The sequence below is a fragment of the Cricetulus griseus genome, assembly GCF_003668045.3.
Source record: "Cricetulus griseus strain 17A/GY chromosome 1 unlocalized genomic scaffold, alternate assembly CriGri-PICRH-1.0 chr1_0, whole genome shotgun sequence".
Taxonomy (NCBI): domain Eukaryota; kingdom Metazoa; phylum Chordata; class Mammalia; order Rodentia; family Cricetidae; genus Cricetulus; species Cricetulus griseus.
The window spans coordinates 17718953-17736931 of NW_023276806.1; the positions used below are offsets into that span (position 1 = coordinate 17718953).

Genomic DNA, 17979 nt, shown 5'->3' on the forward strand with positions numbered 1-17979 from the left:
GTAAGTTAACAAATGGAGCTTACAGTAGATTTGAACATGATTGTCTTTTTTTTGTTTTTTTTTTTTACTTGATTGACTAATATTGTAAGGATTCAGGCATTGTTCTGGCCTGCCTCTGTCACCCGACAGAACGCACTCAGGCAGTACCTGGTCAGCTCATGTGCAAAGGACCCTTGCCCACAAACACTCTTTCCGCTCTCTCTTTCCCCTCTCACTTTTCTGCGGTTCCCCTGGGGCAGACAGGACTTTTTCTGTCTCCCTCTCCCTCTGTCCTTTGTCTCAGTCTCTGTGTCTCTTCACCTCGTTTCTCTTTTCTTCTGCCCTTTCCGTTTCTAATAAAACTTCTTACTTAAGCTCTGTCTACTGTCATGTTTGTGCCTCCACCTCGGTCACCCTTGCCTGCCATGGAATCTGCCAAGGTTCCCTAAGCTTTATTCCTAACAGATATCAGGGAGCGTGTTGGAGATCTGAGCCACAGCCATTAGATGTAATGGCTTTGTATTCTATTTTATACAACTACACTGTTGAGTGCGCAAAGTCATGGTTATTGTTTTTAAAAACTAAGTACATACCTTCCACAAAGATAATGCCAGTGCTGCCTTTGTACCGAGTAACTTGTTTTTCTGAAAATTATGATAGAAAATTACATTGAAAACATTTTAGTGTAAAAACTCCCTTACAATCACAGTGACCCAGAATATTATCTTTACAATACCCAGCCCATTGTCACCTCCTAGCATGCTGACAGTGTTACAGTGGATACACAGACTGGAGGAAAATGGTGATGAGGAGAGACGGGACAGAACATAGGAAGTGCTGTAGAGATCCCAACACAGGTCACGTGACCAAACTCAGGCACCTTGGGAAGGAAAGTTGGCAGATGGGGATCAGAGTGTGAGGAAAGAGAGAGAAGGAAGGGAAGGAGAATGCTTGGCACTTGGACAGAGTTAATCCAGAACGTTCTATTGTGAGTTAAAGGCTTACTACCCAGATTGGTGCTATGTGGAGCAGCAGGAACCAGTGGGAGGCTGCAGGCAGGTCTTGGGGCCCTTCCTGCAAAGCGAACCGATGGACCCTAACCTCTCTCTTTTTTGCTTTTTGAGTACCAGGAGCTGGACAGTTCGTTCTCTATATACTCTGCAAATGAACTTCTGCATCCTCATCCCTACAGGCCACGGGGGCAAACCTCTCAAGCTTTCCCCCTTTGTTAAGTGAATGATCTCAGATATTTATTAAGAGTATCAGAAACCAGCCTAATGGACAGAAAAGGAGAAAGGTGTGGGGCTCATGGGATTCTATAAACAAAAGACAGCCACACATTTCCTTGTAGCTAAGCTGGTAGACCTGTGCACCCGTGAGCTTTTGGGATTCAGTTTTCTCCATCCCCTTTGTGGATTTGGGGGATCAAAGCCAGGTGTCAGGTCCCTTCAGTGCCTTTACTGACTGAACCGTACTGATGCCCCCCCTTTATAATTATTATCTCTCTTCCTTTTCTTGGAGAATGCCTTTTAAAGAAAATAAAGTACAGGTTTTAGGAGTCTTTCCTTTCTTTTTGTAGGTGCATATCAGATCGTTGGAAAAGATGTATAATATTAATCTTTTAGTATGCTAATACCAGAATTCTCTTGCATGGGATCTCAGAAAAATAGCCCAAGATATCTTTATTGTAAATAGCACAGTGGTTGTGTTTGAAATGTATTATGCAAAAAGGGACTCAGTAGAGTTTTAATAAAGATGTTACTCCTTTCCTTTTATATTCATTTTAGCTTACTTGTGGTTAAAATATTCTTTATCTAGGTCAGTATATTATAATATAATATACCTGAAATTAATTACCTTTTACCTTCTCCAGGCATTTCCCAGATAAAGAATAGAATTTCTAATTAGCCAAATAAAAACAAGATTGAAATGAAGCTTTGTGTAGCATCAAGTCAACCCCCCAACAGGGCTATTGTTCCTATTATTTTCACCAGCAGTGATCACTGGGAAGACTAAAAGGTTTGATTCTCTGCCGTGGCATGAAGAGAGGAAGCTCTTATTAATTCTGTGCAGAGCCTGTTTCCCACACAGTCACCACAATGCACCACAGCCTTCGTGTTCCAAAGCTGGAAACCTGAGAAGGAGCCATAGTCCTCCTGCCAGCAACAGATGGTTACTGTTTAAATGAGGGTAAACGCTGCCTCTCATCTGTGAAGTGACTTTAGGTTCTGGGTGGGGGTGAGGGAGTAGGTCTGCAGGGTTAGAGCCAGAGAATGAGCTAGTAGCAAGATGAAGCAGAGGGGAAGAAGTAAGCCAAGGGTCTTGCTTTGTTTGTTCTTGTGTGCTCTTTAATCACAGTCACATGGCAGGTTGTGTTTTTCTTCTCCTTCTCCACCTCACATGGAGGGGGAGGTATGAACAGAGGAGGGCAAGGCAAACTGTTGAAATGTGTTGTGTGTTGGCATCTAGCAAGTGCATTTTGCTGTGGGATATGTTTGTGGCTTGTTTTCTGCTTGCTTGAATAAGGCCTTTCCGAGTCTGCCAAGCCTACAGTTAATGCGGTCAAGGGATTTATTATGAAATGGACTAAATCTTGGCATGGAGCTAATTGCATATAACAAGAAGCGTGCTAGAGGCCCAGACCTGAGAAGTGACACATGCAGAAAGCATTCTTTTTCTGATGCTGCTGAAAGAGGTTTTGTGTGGGGAATGTCTGCGTGTCTGCACTTATTGCTAATGAGGCAGCCCCGGCCCCAAAGTGCATTTCTGAGTTACTTGATAAAATAATTGTGGAGTTTTTCTTTCTTTCCCTTTTGTGTTTTTGTCAACAACTGGCAGTTGAAGAATGAATATTTACCAACTACTTCTAGCCCTCTTACTGTATGGTAAAAACATTTATGGTAGTCTAAACCATATGAGCATATTATGATCTAGAATGATTCTTATATAAAGATAAAGGCAGCAATCTGTGTAATTTCTTAGGTTGCTATAGTAAAATAGATGGGTAGTTTAAAGAATAGACATTTATTTTCTCACAGTTCTGGAAGCTGGAAGTCCAAGATCAGTCTGCCAGACTGGCTGGGTTATCGTGAGGCTGTCTTTGTAGTTTGTAGAAGGCCACTAATCCCTGTGTACTCACATAGAGAGAGAGAGGTGGGATCTTCTGTAGTGTTTATTCTAAGAAGGGCAGCAACTCTGTCCTAAGGGCCCCACCCTCAGGATCTCCACTAACCCTGAAAGGCTCCTCCTGCAAGTACTATCATATGATGAGTAGAACTCTAATTCATGTTATAGCGAGATATTGAAAGGGCCACTGTTGTATCTTTTTAAACCCAATGTATGCTCCCAGACCTTTCTCATCATTTTAAAGTTAGGGTTAAAGGTTGAATACTTGGTTTTTTTCCTACACTAATATTTTTCTATGAGTTTTTTTTTTAAAGTTTATTAGGATATTCGATACATTGTTTTTTTTGTTGGGGCTTAGTAGTTGGTCTGTTCATCAACAATGTATTCACTGAATGCTTGGTAACTGGAATGCTTTCAGACTTTCTCAGGCTACATGCAGAGTATGGTCTATCACTGACATGTGTAGGGATAGAGCACAAGTGTTTGGCTCAATGCACCAGTTAGATTCTCATTTGGTACACACTTTTCTGCTGATAGCATGCTTGGGTTCTAGCAATAATAGCTTGTTATCAAGATCCATTAATGAAATAAATGCAGAGTTTCAGTGTTATCTGGTGAGTTCAGTCATTTTCCTGTTAAAGAAAGATGATTTTTCTGTGTACTTAAATAGTAATTGGGAAGGGAGAATTATTAAAGTGACCGCCATCATTTGGTTAACACAAGTATTTCTGTTACTCGTGGTTTTGCAATGGCACTCTTCCTGCACTTAAGACTGAACAGTAGTAGCCACAAATTTCAGTTCTGGCACAGCACAAAGGAAATGTCTGGATGAAAGTATTCAGTATTTGAGGGGAGAAAAAGGTAACATTCAAAAATAGAGTGGCTAAGAGGTCACTTGTATGTCCTCTACACCACTGCAGATTCATTAATATCTGCATGGCTCATCGGATCTGGTAGAATTCTTATCATAAGCCAGAAATTGGCACTAGTAAGGGTAGGTAGAAAGCGGGTGCTATTTAGAAGAATAATTTGCTTGCTTGCTTCTTCATTCAGGGTTTATTTACTCAGTTTTTCTGGGTTGGGGGTACTATGCCAAGTGGTAATCTCTATGGTTGATGCTTAAATTTTGATTTACTTAATATTAAAATGAATCTTCCCCTCCTACTTTTCTTGCCCCTTAGTACTGAAGATACTAACTTTAAAATGATTCTTTTTGGAAACAACACTAATGTTGGGAAAATTACATAAATGCATATTTGCCCTTACTTAACCAAGTGTAATAATTTGAGGTTTGGTTCAGATCTGAACCAAACAGGTTAATATCCAAGGAACACACAAGATTCTAAACAGTCATAAGACTTCTCGTGTCCCTGTAGATTGTCACGGCCAGTGAGAAGGTAGTTTGCGAACCAATGCCCACGTAATTAGAGTCTCAGTTCCCACCCCAGGATAACTGAGTTTATACGATTTTTTTTACATGATTTAGATACATGTTAAGGTTAGAGATGCCTAATTATTAGGCTTGGATTGTATTCATTAATGTATGGTGTGAGGTTTTATCTGATGTTACGGTCGAGATGTTTTATTTGCATATGTATTCATTTAACAAGCATTTACTGGACATAAGGATTTATCAACTATGTAACAGGAACCACCTTGGAAGCAGAATATAAAGAAACATAATCTTTAGTCACAAGTCATATTTAAGCAAATTCTACAACCCAGTGAAGCAGAATTTATATCAGTAGGGAAAGAAGACATTTGTTTTCAAGCAGACCATGAAAGGCCCACAAGTGTTCAATCAGAGAGGTAGATGGAGTAAATAGCTTAGATAATGTCAGTTTTATATGTTGGTCAAATTTTGAGTAGATAAATTACTAGAGATAGTTTGTTAAAGCCCCAAATGATTAGGTAAATCTCTAATTAAAGGTGTGGATACTTGGACTCATTCTGTTGACAGTTGTAAGTATACTTTCTCTTAAGTGTGAAGTCCAGTATGTGTGCTTTTCTGTTCTAAGCCTTGGTTTCTTCATCTGAAAAGTGGACTATTAGTCATGCAGAGCAAGATGCCATGAACACTGAAGCCAGCACAATGATCTCGAAAATGTTTATTATTAATGATTATAAGAATAAATCAATTTTTCTTGATGTATTATTGCTAATTTAGTAAAAGGAAAATTTAGCAATGTGATTCATGCTTAAAACAAAAATCTTTCTCAAAAATGAATCTAAAGCTTGAAGGGCTAAAAAAGAAAAAGTAATGTCATCATGTCGAGACTAAAAATTATTTTTAGTTTCTTAAAGGGGGAAAATTTGCAAATGGATCATTCTTTTTGGCTCTAGACTTTGCACTGAGTTTACATCAATCCCAAGACAGGCTCTCTGTGTCTGAAGTAATGGGCCATTTCAGTGCTTAATGAGACTTCATCCCAATGCCCTTTAAATGTTTGAGTAGGAAACTTGTGAGAAGAGGAGTCTTCACCATGTTGTGTGTGGGCTTTCTACGAAGAAATCAGTGCACATGCTACTTGAGAAAACACAGCATCTTATTTTGTTGTTGTTATTTCCTAAGTTCAAGAACCATATTTCAGTATGATGCTAATAAGGAGTGCCACATCTTAAAACAAAACAAAACACAAAACAAAAAACAGAGATTGAAGTTGAATTTCTCTAATCAGATAGAAAGAAATGTTCTTTATTTGGGTTTCAGGAAATTGGTTCATTTGTTTTATAGCTGGAATCTCACTTCAAGGAAAATTCCTTGGTGCATTTCCATTCTTGTAAAATGGCACTATGAGAAACAGCGGGAGAAGGTGAGGGTACATGGGGGGGACTAATGGAAATAGAATGGTGGCGGGAGCCCACCACCGTGTAGCCGTCTGGACAGGGTGACAGAAATGTGTCACTCAAGGTAAACGGTTCACATTTGTTGTCTTTGGCAATTCCTGAGAACCTAGTGATAATGTAGTTATTGAAACTGAGTTTGGAAATGGTAATGTTTTGTTCTCAAATTTCACCTAAAGACTGTGCTGCCAGGTCCCACCTAGAAGGGATCACATACATTCATAAGCAGGGCACTGCTGGTATTTTAGTAACCCATGAAAAGGATCATGAAATGAAATTGTGTAAAAGAAAGAAACAAACCCACCTACTCTGGATTTTCTTTTCCTGATTCTCAGTGAGATGTATCATGTAAAAATAACCCTCCCCACACACTCATGTGGCACTCATGAGTGGCATCGCCCTGGTCTCTGTGACCTTGGCAACACATCAGGTGTTAACATTTTCACATAGACTGTTGTGAAACAGTTTTCCAATGTACTGGCACAGAGCAGCTTTTCTTCAATTGTAAGCGTTTATAACCTGTTTCTCCACCCTTTTTTTCCCTCAGCAAACATCCATTATGGTAGACAGTGCCATGAGGAAGTGAGGGTGAGGAGTGACGGAGCCCTGGTTACAATTGTATGTGGAAATTTCCTAGTCTCAGGAAATGTGGTCCTCGTCACCTTCATCCCTTCTTTAGTTTTTTTAAATATTGATTCTGCTAAGATTTTCCTTTTGACAGTACTTGTTTTACATATTGGCCCTAGTCTAAAAGTCTTCATAACAATAAACATGCATTTTCCATACCTTTAAATCCTTATTCTAATTTTTAACTATCTTTAATCCATCTTGATCATCAGATTCTGAAAGAACCAACTCTTCTACACTAATGACTTCTTTTTTGTTTTTGTCCTTTCTACATTTGCTTGCCCTTAATGTTGTTGTATAAACTAAATATACTCCTTTGATAATAACTGGACTTTTTTTTTTTAACTCACAATGAAACTAATTTCTTCCTGCAACTTCCCTAAGTATTAGGCAGAAAAGTTATTCTGGAAGTACCATGATACAGAGTAATAAGAGCAGAAGAGAAAACAGTTAAAATGAATATTCCAAGTTTTTGAAGGCATCTCCTCCTTGGAAAAACTTGGTAGTATCATGTTCAGTATTTAACATAAACCTATATCACAAGATTCCTTTTTCTGCTTGGTTTTACAGTTGTACATCTAATTCAAAGTTGAAAATGTCTTTGTTCTTGAAAGAAAAATGCCCCACATTGCTTAGATTGATGGTACTTTAAGACATGTTTATTCAAAGATGGCAGCTGAGAGGGGAACAGGCTAAATGCTCCACATTAGAGATCACTGTGTCTATACAACCGATGCGGGCAGTGATCTGTTTATATAGCTGCCTTCAATTTCCTTTGATTTATAATCTATGAGAGAATTTAAATGCGTGGTCTGTAGTTTTTAAACAAATATGAAGATTTTAGACAAACATAGCCATTCTAAAAAAATCAATTCGTGAAGAAGGTTTAGTCTCTAACAAGTCAGCTCTGCTGTTAGATTACATGATCAGATTCTTTTAGGAGTTGATCCATGGGGGTATGGAATCAAGTAAAATTATTTTTATTTTTGAGATCTTAGACACAATTTGAACAAAGCAATCTTTAAGCCATTCTATGAGCACCCTAAAATACACAAAATTAATTGCACTATGTGCTTTAATGTTAAAATTTTATACCAGCGTGCAAATCATGTAAGATTAGGAAATGCATCGTGGATTTGTGGGATAACCTTAAATGCTATTTATTGACACTTGAATTGCATCGTTTGGTGACCCATGTATATTTGTTACAATGCTTTTTGTGACTGTGTTTACCAGAACAGTTCTCAGATGGGATTTGGAATTCTCTAGGAGGGACAACAATTACAAACATTCATTGTTCTTCTAGAGTTTTTCCTTACATTCATTCATAGGTAACAGCTCTTTGGAGATTTATAACAACATCTTTGTTATTTCCAACTCTTTGGATAAAAGTGAATAGTACTTTTTTCTTGGTGTTTGTAAAATGTTTATAAATGTTAATTCTCTTACTACTCTTGTTGAAGTTGATGTAATGTATCAAATTAGTAAGACTAAATTTTGCATGTGTAGCCAATGAGTTCTCACTATTTTAGGCAATTAAATCAAGACTTGGCTATGAGGATATCTGGTACAGAAAGTATCTGTTCTGGAACAGAGGAATATTTTGGGAATGGAGATTTTTATTCTCACACTTGAGAGATGATTTCATGTATCTAACCCTTTGATGTCCTGAACTTGTTCTGTTCAAGTGTAAAACCTAAAAATTAGTCCTAATTTGGCCATGACTTTTCTTCATGAAATACTTGTATACTTTGATTATACTCACACTAGAAACTTCTCAAGTACGAAATTGCTTCATGGGGTAAATTTACACACATACGCAGCTCATGAATTGATGTTATAATCCTGAGTGGAAAAAGTTTTTGTGGATTCTAAATTGCTAGAGATTTGCAGGAGTCATTCTTTTTTGTCCTTATAAGGAAAATTATAGCCATGTGTTTGCAGAAAATTGCTGGTTTTTAGAATATTAGAATATTCTGTGAAACAGTTGCCCAAGCTAAAACCAGATTGTTAAGTTGCTTAGTATAATTTAGTCTCAGCTATGCTCAGTGAAGAGAAGTGAAATGAACTGGGGAAACTGATTTTAAAGATGATCTTGACTATGTTTATATAGTAGGCTGTGGTGATATATCGTTTATGATTTAATAAAGCTTGCTTGGGGATCATAATGCAAAGCCACCCAGCCATAGAAGCTGGGCATTGTTGGTACATACCTTTAATCCCAGGACTCAGGAGACAGAGGTCATTGGATCTCTGTGAGTTCAAGGCCACCAAAGGCTACAAAAGAGTGAATCAGTGTAAAAGAGTAACAGAGCTCACACCTTTAATCCCAGCACTAGAGAGGTCTATAAGGAAGAAGCAAAGGGTCTCAAGAGAGATTCAGTTTCCAGCCACAGGGAAGACAGTATCTCCATTTCAGCCTTGGTAGAGGTAAGGTAAGAGCGACTGGCTGGCTGCTTTGCTTTTCTGATCTTTAGGCAAGCTTTATTAAATCATAAACAATATACCACCACAGTAGGCTGTATTTATGAACATCTAATTTATTCAGTACCTTGGTCTAGTCATGAATCTTCAAGTATTAGAGGGAAGCCTGAGGCATTTAACATGATTGGCTGTGCATACTTAAATATTAGCCAGTCATGGTGGGTTTCAGCCCTTACCATTGCTCCCTAAATCTTAGAGATAGAAGCAGCACCTGTGGACCTGGTTCCATTGGGCTCTGCAGTTATCTCATCACCACTGAAGTTCCAGGCTGGAATCATTTATCTTGGATTATGTCCCCATCCTTCTCTATTATGTAAGGTCATTTGAATCTTTTGGGTGCTCCCAGTTTAAGTTGATGATACTAATATCTGTTTCTATGTGGTCCATTTAAAGTCACTGTGGTACACTGAAGACAACCGGGAGTTCTGGGAGTAAGATTGTTGGGGAATATTACTTTCAGGTGTGTTACTTTGTTTATGCTGTATTTGTTTAACACTGTGAAGCTGTGTTACTGTGCTGGTCTAAAACACCTGATGGTCTAATAAAGAGCTGGATGGCCAATAGTGAGGCAGGAGAGGGGTAGGTGGGGTGGGCAGAAGAGATGATAAATATGAGGAAAAATCTGGGAAAAAATAATGATCCAGGAACGAGAGACGAAGGAGGAGGACTTCAGCAGCCAGCCACCCAGCACCCAGGTACACAGCTAGACAGGGAACAAAAAGGAAAGACAAGGTATCCAGAAATAGAGAAAGATAAAAGGGCTGAGTCAAAAGATAAGATGGGATAATTTAAGTTAAGAAAAGCTGGCAAGAAACAAGCCAAGCTAAGACTGGGCATTCATAATTGAGAATAAGCCTCCATTTTTTATTTGGGAACTGGGTGGTACACCACCCCCAAAAAAATCCCCCAAAACCCCCCAAACCCCCAAAAAACAAAACACCAAAACCAATCAACTACATAAGATGTTGTTCTTATGTTTTCTAGACGCTGAGAAAACTTTTATACCTGTGAACTGCCACTTTTCCAGCATTCTCCCACCCGTGCCCGAAGTCGCTGGTATATCTTAGAAAACTACTCAAAAGAATTGTAAGAAAATGCCAGCGATAATTCGTCATGTGTCTTTCCCTTTGCATTTTAAATAAGAATTAAAGACATTAACGTATATGTTACTTATAGGATTTTTTACAAAGCACAAAATTTTTTAGGTTAAAGTTTTTGGAAATGTTCATTAGACGTTTAAGACAAAGTTAAAGAAACAGGTGGTTTATTTTCCTCTTCTATATTTGATAGTTTGACTATTTCTGGATTTTAATATTATAGATACAAGGTCCTGGAGCATCTAATGCCATAGACTTTGATCTGATTCTGACAAGTCCTGGTTAAGACTTAGTGAAGGAATTAAAGCATTTCTCTTCTCTCTTATACATTAATACTGTGGATAATTCCTGGAAAACTATTTCTTGGAAGATCTGTGGTACTTTAAACTTGCCCTTTGGACTAGGCATTTTCTTGGTGTTCACACTTTAAACATTTCTCTACATCGAAATCTTTCAAAACTACCTCCCAGGCTTCTCAACATACTTGAGTGGAGTCCTTCATTTTTATCCAGGCGCTGTCTCTCCCAAATTTGTTAATTTGAAATTTCTGTGTGGTATTCTGAAATGGGAACAGCTGCGCTTATATTAGTTTCCCCGAGGCAGCTGCGGGGATTTACTATCTCACACTCCCAGTGTGACAGATGACCAAAACTCGTGCTGACTCAAAATCAAAGTGTCATCAAAATTGTACTGCCCATGTTCCGTGAGGTAGTACATCCATCGCCTGTCCTGACTTCCCGTGTTCCGTGAGGCAGTTCATCTCTCTCCTGACTTCTAGTGGCTGCTGGCATTTCCTGAGTTGAGGTTCCTGTTCTGTGTATCCAGTCCTTTGCGCCCTCCCTGCCCCCGCTTTCCTGAGACACATGGATGGTATTTAGGGGCTACCTAGAAAATCTAATAAAAATGTTTGTCACTTCATCCTTAATCTGTTCACACCAGTGACTATATCTTTAAAGGTAAGCTTAAACTTACAGAATCCAGGATTGTGGTCTTTGTAGGCAGGTTGCTGTAACAGTTTTTTCATGACATTAGCTAAATTACTTTACATAATCATTTGTGTTTTCTTTAAATCTTATCTATTATTAAAATAAACAATGAAGATGGAATGGTAGGAACACAAAAGACCTCTGATCTCTTATTAATTCTTATGAATGTTATGTGATATTCTATTAAATGTCATGGAAATACAGTCTTTAGGTATAGCTCAGTGGTAAACCATGCCCCTAGCATGTGAAAAGCCAAGAACTAGATCAAAATAAAAATTTAGTATGTTGGAGATAGAACTAAAGGAGTTTGTCATGTGTGTTTACAAACTTTTTTCATTAGAAATATGAAATTTTCTAATTTGAACTCAAGTAAAATAGAGAAACATTATCATTTTTATACCATAAAGTAACATATCCCTTTTGCCCTTTCCTACTGGGGATTCTTTACCATAACTAAAATGAGCACGTGTTCCCTGCTTGCCCACATGTAGTACAGGTAGAGATTCAGGCATATTTTCCTGACAGTCTCGATCAGGCCCAGAGCTTACTCTGGGACTTGCTACTGTGTAGTTGGAGATAATAGCAGGTTGTCACTTCTGGACTCCCACGTGAAGAGAAACTCAGGAAATGGGAAAAAGGTAAGGATGAGAAACACTGTGAAGGCTTTAACCTTCAGAAACTTTACATAAACAAGATTGGAATGAAAACTGTGTTACTTTTTTAATTTAGAAATCTGTACCACATCCAATCATAACATTCCATGCTGAGTGCTGCACACTTTTAGAAAGACACCACAGTGCCATGCTCCAGGTCCCCAAATCTACTTCAGTGCTGGCTTTGTGTCTGACTTGAACTTAAGACGTCAATTGGCTGGATTGTATGTTTTCATATTGGACCCAGTAAAATGGAAAGAAAGGACAAAACAAGCAGTGAAAAATAGAAGAGCAGCGATGCCATAGAACCCTGGCGCACATCAAGTGGAATGTTCAGTTCTTTGTTTATGAATGTAAAATTGTGGAGGTTTCACTTTTCATATATATCTGATTATGATGACATTACATACTTTCAATGGTTGGGGCCAACTAAATATAATAGAAATGTGATAAAAGCAAGAGCAGATGTCTCAGAAGAGAAAAATTAACAAAAATACTTTAAAATGAGCAATACCCTAAGCCTGTCTGTATGAGTTACTACAATATTTGGAACACATTGAAACTACAAGATCTAAGTAATGGGAACATCAAATAATATGACATTTTATTACTTTTCAGGAGAATTAAAATGTTTCAGAAACATTTGGGAACTCAGATACCTTACAAAACAGGGTATGTTTCTTGGGAGATTAAAAATATGCTCCTGGCCCATTCACCTCTGGAATAGAATTTTATTTCCCATCAACAAAGCTAAAAAAGGTAAAGATAAAACCTCCTAATGACCTAAGACTTAAAAACACACAGGTGGTGCTCTTAGTGGCTACAGCTGAGGACAGGCCAATACTAACAGTATTTATTTTTTCCCTTTTATTCACATTTCTTTCCTTTTATTGAAATTTTTAAGTTGAGCTGTACATTTTCCACACTCCACTTCCCTCTTCCCCTCCCCTTCCACCTTCCCCCTCCCTGTCCTCCCCATACCCCCCACTCTCAATTTACTCAGGAGACATGGTCTTTTTCCCCTTTCCTAGGGGGATCCATGTATGTCTCTCTTAGGGTCGTTTTTGTTACCTAGGTTCTCTGGGGTTGTGGCGTGTAGTCTGGTTGTCCTTTGCTTTAAGTCTAATATCTACTTGTGAGTGAATATATATTATATTTGTCTTTTTGGGTTTGGGTTACCTCACTCAGGACGACATTCTCTAGTTTGTCCATCTGCCTGCAAATTTCAAGATGTCATTTTTTTTTAACCACTGAGTAGTACTCCATTGTGTAAATGTACCACATTTTCCTTATCCATTCTTCAGTTGAGGGGCATATAGGTTGTTTCCAGGATTGGGCTATTACCAATAATGGTGCTATGAACATGGTTGAGCAAAAGTCCTTGTAGTGTGTGTGTGTATCCTTTGGGTATATGCCAGAAAGTGGTATTGCTGAGTCTTGAGGTAAACTGATTCCCAGTTTTCTGAGAAACCACCATACTGATTTCCAAAGTGGCTATACAAGTTTACACTCCCACCAGCAATGGAGGAGTGTTCCTCTTACTCTACATCTTCTCCAGCGTAAGCTGTCATCAAATTTTTTATCTTGGCCGTTCTCACAGGTGTAAGACAGTATCTCAGAGTAGTTTTGATTTGCATTTCTCTGAGGGCTAAGGATATTGAGCATTTCCTTAAGTATCTTTCAGCCATTTGAGATTCCTTTGTTGAGAGTTCTCTGTTCAGATTTATATCCCATTTTTTAAATTGGATTATTTGGTCCTTTGATGTCTAGTTTCTTGAGTTCTTTGTGTATCTTGGAGACAAGTCTTTTGTCAGATATGGGGTTGGTAAAGATCTTTTCCCATTCTTTAGGCTACTATTTTGGCTTGTTGACTGTGCCCTTTGCTAAAATTATAAATGGAAAAAAGAAAGCATCCTCAACTAATGGTGCTGGCATAACTAGATGCTGGCATGTAGAAGAATGCAAATAGGTTGATATCTATCCCCACGCACAAAACTCAAGTCCAAATGGATCAAAGATCTTAACATAAAACCAATCACACTGAACCCCATAGAAGAGAAAGTGGGAAGTAGCCTTGAAGGCATAGGCACAGGAGACCACTTCCTAAAAATAATGTAAGTAGCACAGATACCAAGAGCAACGATGAATGAATGGTACTTCCTGAGACTGAGAAGCTTTTGAAAAACAAAGGTGGTGGGGTTGTGTTTTAAAGATCTTTTATATTATGAATCATGCTTTAAAATCTTAAAAACTGGCTCATTACTCTGTATACCAGACCTTTATGTTTGGATCTTTGAAGGCATTAAGCTACCACATACTGTTTTTCTTACTATGAATGAATATACTAGCAGCATGTAGAGAAAGACTTGAAGCCTGAGAACACATTCATCAAGACTGAGAGATGCCCTTTTATTCTTGACCAACCATTCAATTCTATGAAAATTATTGTCAGCTAGCTACAAAAGTTGTCCATAATACCACAAATAGAAACTAAAACAGCACTGAGACACCCATGTATCCTATCTACTAAGTATATCTTATATCTACAATTGTTTCCAGAATATGTAAAAAGAGGAAGTATTTTCTCCTCTTAGAAAACATTTTGAAAGTTCCTGGAAAAGTAGACCCAGGATGTTCCTGACTTCTTGTCTTCATCTGCCATGGGGGATCTCTTCTGCTTGTACTGAAGGGTGGTGCTTGGACAGGGGTGTTCAACTTTCCCTTCCTTTCTGTGTATTATATGTAAAACAGAACATAGCAGCTATGGAGCATATAAAAATCCATGTATATATGTCTGTGCTTTTTTCCCCTCCTTTGACAGTAGAATGTTGGGGAGCTTTACAGATTGTGTGTATTTTCAGGAAGCAGTTCACATGGAGAAATGAAAAACCCTTGTGCATTTTTGTCACATAGCAAAGTCAGAAATATATTACATACTGATATTATATACTGAATCATGCCATATAGTGCTATATTTAAAGAACTGTTGTTTGAAATATTAATGCACTTAAAATATTAATTAATTAATTCTGTTTTCAGAAAAGCAGACACATTTAATCATTAAGTTACAATCATCACCTTTGTTGTAACTTTCATATATCTCTTTGGATACATTTGAATTAATATTTAATATTTGGGGAAGGAATGAACTTTGTTAATTATGATCATATTTACAGATATCTTTTGTAAACTGATGTATTTCAGGGTTGGAATGGCTAAAGGAGTAACTTGAGGTTCTTTATTTAGTTTTTTTTTTCACTTTTTACAATATCATTCAGCAGACTACTGAATCTACTATCTGTAGTTTAAGTGTATGATTGAGGCTCCCTGAAGGCAGGGGAGTGATCTTTTTATATCAAGATTATGTAGAATATCAAATTCTTGGCACACAGCAGAGTTCTGATGTGTTGAAAGAATAAATAAATGGATATAGATAGGATCAAGCCTTTACTAGTGTGCTTTCTCATAGCTTGTTAGTGTTTCTAGAGCATTATTGGGTTATATTGTTGGCAAAATCAGGTAACATATTAGAAATTGAGATGCTGCTGTGTTATTCTGTTCCTACTTACCTCTTAGAATGCCACTGGGACATAGTACTGTGGATTAACTTGCTCCTTGAATTTTAGTTTGGGCTCCATTTGCCCCTATCACCCCCTTCCTGTGCGATATCTCAGTTGTCTTGGATTCCTAGCTAAATTTAGAAGCAGTTTGCATGCAGTGGGGTGGGTTGTATACACCTGTCTCTGTTGTCTGGGCCTTAACTTGTGATTTGTTCTTCCTGTTGCTCTTTTTGTCACTACATTTCATAATCTTGCAAACTGTCTTGAAAGTCTTTACGAAAACATTAGGAGGACAAAGCATTTTCTTCTGAATGTGTTTGTTTTGTACAACTCTTTTTTTGGGGGTGTTCTTCCCAGCTTTTATTTTTTATCCATTTTTTAATTTAAATTAGAAACAAGATTGTTTTACGTGTCAATCCCATTTCCCTCTCCCTCCCCTCCTGCCCTGCCCCCCCACTAACACCCTACCTATCCCATACATTTCTGCTCCCCAGGGCAGGTGAGGCCTTCCTTAGGGGGTCTTCTCCCCATCTCATTCTCCTAGCTCCCTCTCCCCTCCCCCCATACTCTCAATTTGCTCAGGAGATCTTGTCCCTTTCCCCTTCTCCTGGGACCATGCACTTGTCTCTCTTAGGGTCCTCCTTGTTTCTTAGCTTCTTTGGTGGTGTGGATTGTAGGCGGCTACTCCTTTGCTGTTTGTGTAAAATCCATATATGAGTGAGTACATACCATGTTTGTCATTTTGTGACCGGGTTACCTCACTCAAAATGGTTTCTTCTAGTTGCATCCATTTGCCTGCCAATTTCAAGATTCCATTGTCCCCCAAGCCCACTGCATAGCAGTGCTCCATTTTGTACTGAATTCTTTTAAAACTATTGGGCTTAAGGTCACCATAAGTCATTGTGTGTGTGTGTGTGTGTGTGTGTGTGTGTGTGTGTTTTATGAGAAATAGACAACTTGATAAAAACATTATGTTCTATGAAAAAAAAATCCTACTAATTTGTTAGAAACCTTAATATATAGCAACCTGCTATTTATATAGACGTCACATAAAGGAAAGTTGTAGATGTATATTCTGTGTACTAATCCTTTACATTTGTGAATCCCCTATGTCTTTCATAATCATCATGTATCATAACAATCTGACATTGTTGATTTGCATGAAAATGGCTGCAGATTATGGGAACACCCAGAATATGTAGCTACATAACTCAGGAAAATGCATTTTCATAGCAATTGTGCCTGTGGTGAAGATTTCAACCCCACCCCTTTTTTTTCAACACCCCGTCCCTTCAGTTGAACTTAATTCCTTAAGTAGAGAAGAGTGTATAGTAAATAATAGGAGTGTTTTAGAAAAATAAAAGCGGTTCCTTTTCTGCCTTAAGTTGCTATTCTAATTCACTGCATTGTCCCTGTAGTGAGTTTCTAGGGTAAAACATCAGTCTATGAAAATGGGATATTAGGAAATATACTTTAGCTTGTTTCAAAATGCAATACACTGCAAAATCTTTCCTCTGGCAGTGAATATGGAGATGCTTACTATGATGTCTTAAAGTAATTAGATTTTGAAAACTTAAGCATGTAAAAGGCTGGCCTTGAAGCGACTTTTTAGCATTGATTGCTTTATTCTTCTACATACATAGTAATCGTCAAGGAAACGGTACTTGTATTATTACATTCTTTTACATGATCCAATCCCCCTTCCCGAAATTTCCATAGGATGGATAGGAGGCAGCTCAGTGGTTAAAAGAGCTTGCTGTGCAAGCACAAGAACCTGAGTTTGAATCCCTGGGATCACTCCAAAAACTAGGCATGGCAATAGGTGTCTACAAACTGAGTGTTGGAAGATAGAGGATCCTGGGAGTCTGCTGGTCAGGCACCCCAGGCAAAATGGATGTTAAGCTTCTGGTTGAGTAAGGTACCCTGCTTCACAGCAGTAAGATGGACAAAGATGGAAGCAGCCACCCACCTTCCTGATTTGGCCTCCATGTAGCATACATACATGCTCACATGCACACATCACAAACACAGAGGGAGAGAGAGGAAGAGAGAGGGAGAGAGACGGAGGGATAGAAAACATATAATTCTATGGGTCATTACTAAAAGAGAAATAAAAGCAGTATTTTGTATGACACATTCTACTCTAAGTTTAAAATCGTTTACTTTTAATAGCTCCCAGGTTTAAAAGCCTTGGAATTTTTAGTTCATATTTTGGCAGTCGTCATACAAATTATTTTGGATAGATTATTTTAGAACAGATTTCTTCACTTGAGTCATGCTATGTTTGTGAATCACTTTCTACATATTGTTCAAAGACGGTGACATTTTCTTTAGTCTAAGGTAAGCATATCTGTCATCATGAATTCCTTATCTGAGATTAGCACAGGATAAAATAAATGACCTTTTTCATTCTTTGTTTGTTAAATAGCAAATGATCCTTCCTTTTTCACTGTGCTGCTTTGGACAGACAGAAACTTGCTAACTTTTAATTGTATTTAGAATCTGTAGACTTTGAATGACTGCTGCTTCTGCAGAAAAGACAAGTGGTTACCAAAGTAGGATAGGTTATGATAGTTTTGAAAGTAGTTTTACACATATAGTTTAAATCATGTGGATAACTGTC

The 17979-nt window shown here is 38.0% G+C and overlaps 1 protein-coding gene across 15 annotated transcripts in view; it reads left to right on the plus strand.

Moving 5' to 3' along the window:
• The window catches only part of LOC100774629 (bone morphogenetic protein receptor type-1B), a 308818-nt gene that overhangs the window by 100397 nt on the left and 190442 nt on the right, over nucleotides 1-17979 (plus strand). For 8 of the 15 annotated variants that reach the window (XM_027395834.2, XM_027395838.2, XM_035451155.1 and 5 more), the window contains exon 3: nucleotides 10045-10146. The exons of the other annotated variants lie outside the window; for them this stretch is intronic. The gene's annotated coding sequence lies outside the window, so the exon portion shown is untranslated. The remainder of the gene's footprint in view (nucleotides 1-10044; nucleotides 10147-17979) is intronic. 15 annotated transcript variants of the gene reach the window in all.